The following is an 8,760-nucleotide window of genomic DNA, read 5'->3' as shown; positions in this document are numbered from 1 at the left end:
ATTAAAATTAGTCATTAATGTTACATTGATCATTAGCCTCATATAATTTAATTTTTAATAATTAAATTGATAGGTCAATTCAACTTAAAATATGTGTGAAATAACCTAAATATCAATTTTTAACTCATTAATTGATAGTTAATTTATGGCCTAATCCACATTCATTAATTGATATTAAATTAATGTGGCTAGTTCAGATTTATTAATAATTTATTTTAACATATTTTGACAATACTATGATATTTAAATATGCAATATTTTTAAAATTCAAAAATTAGTAGGCCAATAAAAATTGATTAAAGTTATTATAACACATTTAAAGTACACTATGGCTGTCTAAAATATTTTTTATTGGTTCAATTAAATAAAAAATTTAATGAGTATATTCTATTAATATGAAGGTGATTTTTTATTGGCTCAACTTAGTTAAAAAAATATGATTCATATTCTAATCCTTTAAAAATCAACCATAATTACTTTATTTTTTCACTTAATAAAAAAATTAATTTCAAATTAATAGAATATAGACTTATTGATTTTTTTGCTATGTGGGTATGTTTAATGGTTGGCAACTTAGTTAAGACTAATTTTTAAAATATCAATTAATGATGATTATAATATTTAAATATATGAGATCAATGATAAATATAACACTAACATATAATTTGTTAATGAACCATATTTTTTAAACATTTTAATTTAAACATACCCACATATATGGCCCAATGTATCCAAACTCAAAGAATTAAAATGATGGCCCCATTTTTTAAAATTAATGAGTCATATCCATTTTTTATTAGCCCATTAAGTTGATTGGGCCACCTTAAACATAATCTAAAATATGTTCAAAGTATTTACTTTTAAACAATTTTTTAAATTAATTTAAAATATGTTGGGCTAATGGATATTAATGGCCAATATTATAGTAATTTAAAAGTATTTTTAAAATTATTTTTTAATAATAAAATATTTTTTTTAAAAAAAATTATATAAATTAGTTTTTATTGATCTAATAAAATTAAAAAAAAAGTGTTCAACATTTTTAAAATTTTCCTTTATATTTTGTTTAATTTTATTTAAAAAATAAGTTGTGTGATATTTTTGTTAATTATATGGCCTAATATCCTAAATTTAAAAGAATTTATCCCAACTAATTAAAAAAAAAATTAGCTCAATTACTATTAATTAACCACTAATTTTTCAACCTTTTAAATTATTGGCTAGTTTAACAATATTTAATTTATTATCCACTAATTAATGAGTCAATTATAAAGTTGATTTGTTTATTTATTTAATTAAATAAAAAAAATTAATGAACTCATATTTTAATAATTTGTAGCTTACTTTTTTATTGCCCAACTTAATTGAAAAATTAATCTCTATTATTTTTAAATTCATTTTTAAGTAAATAGATGGAGCAATAAAAAAAATAAGCACCTATGGGGCCAAGTTATTTAAAATAGTATTATAACAGCTAGGTCTATATTTTCTAATAATTTATATTTAAATTATTCAATAAGCTTATGTATTTTTAAACAAAAATTGTGTATATTTAAATTAATGAGCTGCTATTTTTTTGGTCAAGTTTAGGAAAAAATTTAATGGGCTAACATTTTAGATAATGAGTTAGGTGATTATTGGTTCATATTGTTATATATTGCAATTTTTTAACCTAATATTGCCCTAAAAATTAGTATAACAACATGAAAATATTTAACTTATATTACCATGTTAATGTTATATGTGAATGAAGGATTAAATATGCATAGTTTAATATTTCTTTTTTTATTGATATGGGCTATTAGTTTAATTAATATTTGGGCCAATTTATTTAACTCACATTATTAATAGTATTGCCTAAGTCAATTTAATGTTTGACATATATTAAGCTAAATCATGAACTAATCAATTAAAATTTTGTACTAAGTTAAATTTAAATTAATGTCCTGAAAAATTATAAAATTTAATAATTTCGTCATTAAATTGTTATACGGCTCACATACCCATATTTTTTAATAATTTTATTTAGCTAGACTAAAACCTATATATAACAATTGAATATTGGCCCAACTTACTTTAAAAAATAAATGTTAATATTTTAGTGTTAAAAAGTAATAATTTTTATATTTTTTATTTAGTTGGGCCACTACTATTAATATCATAATAGACTAAAATGGGCGAATATTAGAATATCTAATTGTAATTACCCCATTTATTGCTAATTAAATGACAATTAGTAAACAATCTAATAAAAAATTTTTAGATTTTTAAAATTTTAAACAATCTAATTAAATATCATAATAGACAATTAGTAACAATACATTAAAATGGATATTGTTTAATTGTTACGAACACTTTTAAATATTATAATTTGGTCCAACTAACTTTAGTTAATATTCAAAATTTTCATTTAAAAAATGTTATTCCATACTTTAAATTTTAAAGATTAGTTTTTATAGTTACATATTCACTTATTAAAATATATAAAAGTATAGGTGTTAAATGGCGCTAGGTCTAGTTATTAATTAGACTCAATAATAAATATTAAAGTACTAAGTTAATAAAATTTAAATCATCATTATTTAAATAATTTAATATCTAGGTATGGGTAGTAATATTTAACTTAATTTAATTAAATTAATTATGTACGATTATAACATTTATTTTTAAGTAATAAAAAAATATTTTCAAAAGATTCAAATGATAAGTTAAATATATAAAAACACCTACATCTAAATTAGCCTAAATATTAAAAAAAAATAAATCTTAATGTTAATTAAATGTTGACTTTAAATAAAATTTAGTTCATTTATTTAAAATATGGCCCAATAGAGTAAAAAATTGTTATGCCCAATTTGAGTAAGCTGTTTATCTCCCCATTGACAATATTAATAGAAATAATGTTTAAAGTATTTTTAAATAGGCTGTCAATCAATTTTTAGATATATACCCATTAAAATATTTCTTAAATGTTATCTATTAGTCCAAATTATTGGCCCAACTTTTTTGTCCCTAATGGACTAGGTCAATAATATATGTACTCACTCACACTAATATTGACCCAACTAAGTTTTGCCCAATACTGAATTATATTAACATTTAATAAATAAATTAGATTAATATGGATCTAGTTATAGGTTAGTAAATAGTAATACTAATCTATTCAAATTGGCAACACATTCAAATGATGAGTAATTTTCGTAAACAGTATGACGGATCCACAATTCTTCAATACTTCTTCATCATAATATTACATAAATTAATTTGTCTATAAGCCAAGTTTGACATTATTAACATTTATTGGGCCAAAATTAATTTAATTATGTGATAACATAGGTTTAGTTGATATTAGAATATATTTTTTATTTAATAATATATTTACAAATTTATATGGCTCAATATTAATATTTAATTGGTATGTGGGCTAATTAGTAACGATTAAAACAATAATTGGTTTTTATTGGCTAATATGGGTAATCTAAAATATTCTTAGGAACTATTGATATTAAATAAGTACTCACAATTAAAATAATTTAAACATCCTAAGTGTTAGATATATTTACCCACATTACGGATATTTTGGACTTTCAATAAATATTAGTTGGTCATTTAAAATATATTGACCTCACAATATTAATTGGGTTAATACCTAAATGATTAACTATTCTTAAATTAATTATTAGTTATTTGTTCTTAGTCCATATATTTAATTAAAAAAAATTTATAAAATCTATTTAAAAATATTATTATTTTAATTGACCATTCATTGAGATTTTAAATATCAGCCCATCCTGCCATTTTAAATTCAATAAATTTGATTTTAAAGAAAATATCCATTAATTGGCCCATTAATTAGGTATATTAACTAGGCCATTAACTAATTTTTATTATTAAAATGTTGGCCACTAAGTTTTCAAAATTAAAAAGAAATAAATATTAGTAGACTAGAATAAAGTTTTTTTATTGGCCCAATATGACAATTATTAAAATTATTAATATTATTTAATATATCCAATTAATATTCTGATAATTTAAAATCCATAATGAGTTTTTTATATTTAAATGTCATAATCATCATTTAAATATTTTTTTATTAATTATCGATATTTTTTGAATTTATTTTTCATTAATAAAAAAGAATTTTTAAAAAAATTAAATTGGGAGTGGGTCTAACATATTAACTTATATATAAGTGAGCAAAATGGACCAATATTTGAAGCCAAATAGATATTAAACAAATAGCTAAGTTATATTCTTTTAAGCTAATTGTTGACCAATATTTCAGTTAGGTCCCCATTTACTGATGTGAAAAATTTAATGAAGTCATATTCTAATAATATGGACAATTAAATGGCCAAATTGTCTTTGATATAAAAAAATGGCCAAATATTATTATTAAATTACTAATAATAAATATTTACTCAATATATCTGAGGGTCTAGTAATATTCACCTATGTGTATTAACCTAATAAAGTAAAAAATTTTAAAATATAGACTCATTCTATATTTAAAGTACTCCTTTTAATTTAAAAATGATTCAATTAAAACTAATATGAGCTATCTACTTCGATATATGGGGCTAATGATTATATTCATGTTAAAATTTTAATTCTTACAAGAATTAGCTTAAAAATAAATTAATTATTTAATGGACCTAGCCATCATTAATTTTTTAAATTACTATCCACTAATTTAAAGTTTTTTTTTATTAAAGTTGTGAGTAATAATAATTATTCTAGTAACCTTTTAAAATTAATTGATTTTTAAATTACTAGAATAGTTTTTATTGACCCAATATGAGCTCAACATTAATATGGCTACTAAATATATATATATATATATATATATATATATATATATATATATATATATATATATATATATATATATATATATATATATATATAATGTTATTAGCTCAATAAAATTTAATAATATTAATTTATGGGCATATTCTAATAAAATTTTTGTGAACCATATTAATTTATGTCATTAATATTAAATTGATTTTAATAAAATTAGTGGTAATTTAAAAATCAGGCTAATAAAAATATTGAGCCATTTCACTAGGTTAAAATAATTTATTGGCCACATTTATTGAAAATACGGGCCCATAGTTTTAAAAGTTAGTGAAGTTGTCATAGTAATCTAAATTTAAAATTAACAATTAATTTAATAAGCGAATGACAATATCTTAAATTGTTTTGACCTTAGGTCATTTTAAGTTAAACTAATCTTATTCTCATTTTAAATATTAATGCGCCACTAATTTTTATTTAATTCTAAGTATTTCATTAAAATTAAAAAATTAATATATTCTAATAATTTAAAAGTTTTTATTAAAATATGATACATTCACATTTAAAGATGTAATGTCAATTAATTTTTTAAAAAATTTAATAGGCTAATAGTTTTTATTAATTTTTATTATCCTAATAAAATATCACCTAATAAAAGGTTAATTGATAAAATGAGCAAAATATGGGCCAATATTAACAAGCTTTTAAGAATATGGCCAGCTAAGGAAAATTTAGAAGTATGAATTTATCTTTTCAACATAACAACTAGACGTTGGAAAAAACCCGTCTTGTTAATTTTCGTTATAATATTTTCAATTATTAATTAGGAAAATGTTAATTAACGAAAGTATTTACCCATTATTGATACCCATTAATTAAAAAAACTTTTAAAATTAATTAAGAGCCACAGCCCCTCCAAAAAACTTTTAAAAGTTTTTTAAAAAAATAATAAAATACCAATAACTTTGAATAAAAAATATAAAATTATTAATATTTTTATAAGTTATTTTTTATTGATCCAATTAATCAATTAATGCTTATAATATTGACTAATAAATCAATATTGTTTTATTTTTTATAATGGATATATGAGCTATTTTTAAGTAATACAAAAACTTAAAATGAATTAAATCCCTGTAGCATAGTAATAAAAGCTTTCTATTTGATACTTAACTAAATATATTTAAATCATTGGATTTTTTTATTGGCCCTGATAAATGGATGTAGGTGTCCATTTATTTTAAAATTTTATTGAGCTAATAAAAAAAATTAATTAATGACATTAATTAATTTTTTACAAAAGGCTAAATTAGTAATCTAAATTGGCTGATATACTTTTAATTCGATAACATTAGAATATTGGTCCAAGCTTACTATGGCTCGGATATTAGATTTTGGGGTCACAATATTTTACCCCAAAATTTAATAAATTATTATTTTAATTATTAAGTTCTGATAAACACCCATTAAACTCAATTAATATGGGGCATTTAATTAACCAACCCATATTTTAATCTCTTCACTCAATTAGTTACTTGAGGTACTTGATTATTAGAATATGACCTCATTAAATTTATTATTTAATTAAAAATAAGTTATCCCATCTATTCTAATAATAAAAAAAATTTAAAAAGAATTATTTGATGCTTAATTTATTTTTATTACTTTAAATGGGAATAAAATAATTTAATTTAATAACTTGATTTAGATATTTTAATCTAAATGGACAACATTATGAGTATGTTAAATAAAGTTGAATATGACCAATTCTAAATGTTTAAACACTCAATAAGCTTACTTTTAGCTCATTTTTACCAATCTAGTTGTTATATGGACCACATAAATTGGTAGGTATGCCCTATTCTAATGTATCTAATTTAGAAAATATTAGATTCAAATTAGGTCAATAAAAAATATTTAATTCGGATATAAGTAAATTAAGTCATTAAAATTTTTTAACGATGGATGCAATATTTAGAAATAAGTATTTTATATATTTAACTCATAATTTGAATTCATTTATTATTAGTAGATGAATGTTATAAATATGAGTATATTCTTAATTGTCTCTCATGATTCAATAAAAATTTATAAAATTATCAATAATTACGGGTTGATATATTACGAATAAAAGAATATTAAGCCATATTTATTAATTTAAAAATTATAATTATTCTAATATTATAAGTGTAATATATATATATATATATATATATATATAACCTTTTTAATGAGCCAATCTTTTTATTAAGCTTCAAAAATATTATCCTAGATATCAATCATTTAGACCAAAAAGTACGTTTTTTAAACTTATTACCCATTGTATACATGGGTACCTAATATTGGACACATTAACTAATATCCACATTAAATTAGCCATAAAGTATTCTAAAATTTTAATTTAGAAGTGATATATCGGACCAATAATAGATAAAACAACTAGTCCCATTTTATCAATTAACTTATTAAAAATATTTAAATAATTAAATAGGCAGTGTTCATTAGCAACTAATATATTTTATTTAATTCTTTTAATTAGCATAAAAATATTTTGAAATTTAATTAATTTAAAATATAAAAAATCAATTAATAACAATTATAATATTTAAATAAATAGGGCCAATGTTAGATAAAATAACTTAGTTGGGCCAATAAAGTAAAAAAAACTAATTGTGAGTATTTAATAAATTGGTCGCCAATTACATCTTTTTAAAATTCAGCCCAAATTGGTCATTAATTTTCAACTAACTTATATATTCAGCGTTAGACTAATTCTTTTTTATTAGCCTAATTAAATAACCAATAAACCATATAATAAATGCTTTATTGGGTTAATTTTAATTCTTTAAGTTAAATATTTTTCTTTATTGAGCCACTCTAATAATTTCTTTTCTAATGTCCAATTTTAAAAAGTAGATATATGTACTCTAATATTTTCCATCATTGACCAAACTAAATTTATTTTAATGAGTTCAATATTTTAAAGAATATTGGATATACCCTCTGTAATTTTAAATTGGTCATCGATATTTTTTAAATTTATTTATAAATAATATAAAAAACTTAAAAAATTCAAAATAAAATGTGAGCCAAGCTAAAAATAAAAATGGCCTAATAAGTTTATTTAAATGTGGCCTACTTATTAAAAAGTAAACAAAATATTTTAACTTTATTAGTATACATCCAATTTTGTATACCATTAAATATATACATGTAAAAGGCAGGAAGGTATTCCCAAATAAATACTATGCAATACTTTATTTAAAGAGCTTATCATAGGTCAATTTTCATAAATAATTTTCTTTCATACTAATTATTATTTAATTTTTTTATCTTTTAATTGTCATTATTATTTATAATACTACCTTAACATTTATGATTTAAATTATTATTTTTTAATTTAATTTTTAAAAATTAAGACCTTTTGTGATTAACTATAATATTTAAAAATTATTTATATTTTTTTATAAATTCATTTATGCAAAATTATTATTTATGAGTATCTAACTTATTATTTTGAAGTGGTTAATTCTTATTAGTTGAGAATTTCATATTATAATCATCATTCTCTTAATTGTAATTATTTTTTTTAATTCTAATGAATTAAAACAAATGTATTTTAATGGGTTAACTAATGATACTAATTTAACATTTATTTAACAATATTCAATAATAATGAGTCCATTAAATTATTAAGTATTAATTTATTTGGCTTATTTATAATTCTAACGAATATTGATTTAAGACTAAAAAATATTTTGTTGGGCAAAGCAACTTAGGTTCCGTTTGGTTTCCATATTAAAAGCAAAACCAGTATTGAATTGGAATCAAGCAGAATCAGAAACAAAATAATAAATTTTTATTTATATTTGATTCACTACATAATCGGAGTCGGATTCCTTTACAACGTATTTGTTATTAGTTAATTATCCACTAAGATATTGGATCAGTATTTTATTA

Source organism: Hevea brasiliensis, chromosome 14 (assembly GCF_030052815.1).
Source record: "Hevea brasiliensis isolate MT/VB/25A 57/8 chromosome 14, ASM3005281v1, whole genome shotgun sequence".
In the NCBI taxonomy this organism is placed as follows: domain Eukaryota; kingdom Viridiplantae; phylum Streptophyta; class Magnoliopsida; order Malpighiales; family Euphorbiaceae; genus Hevea; species Hevea brasiliensis.
This window is presented reverse-complemented; position numbering follows the sequence as displayed.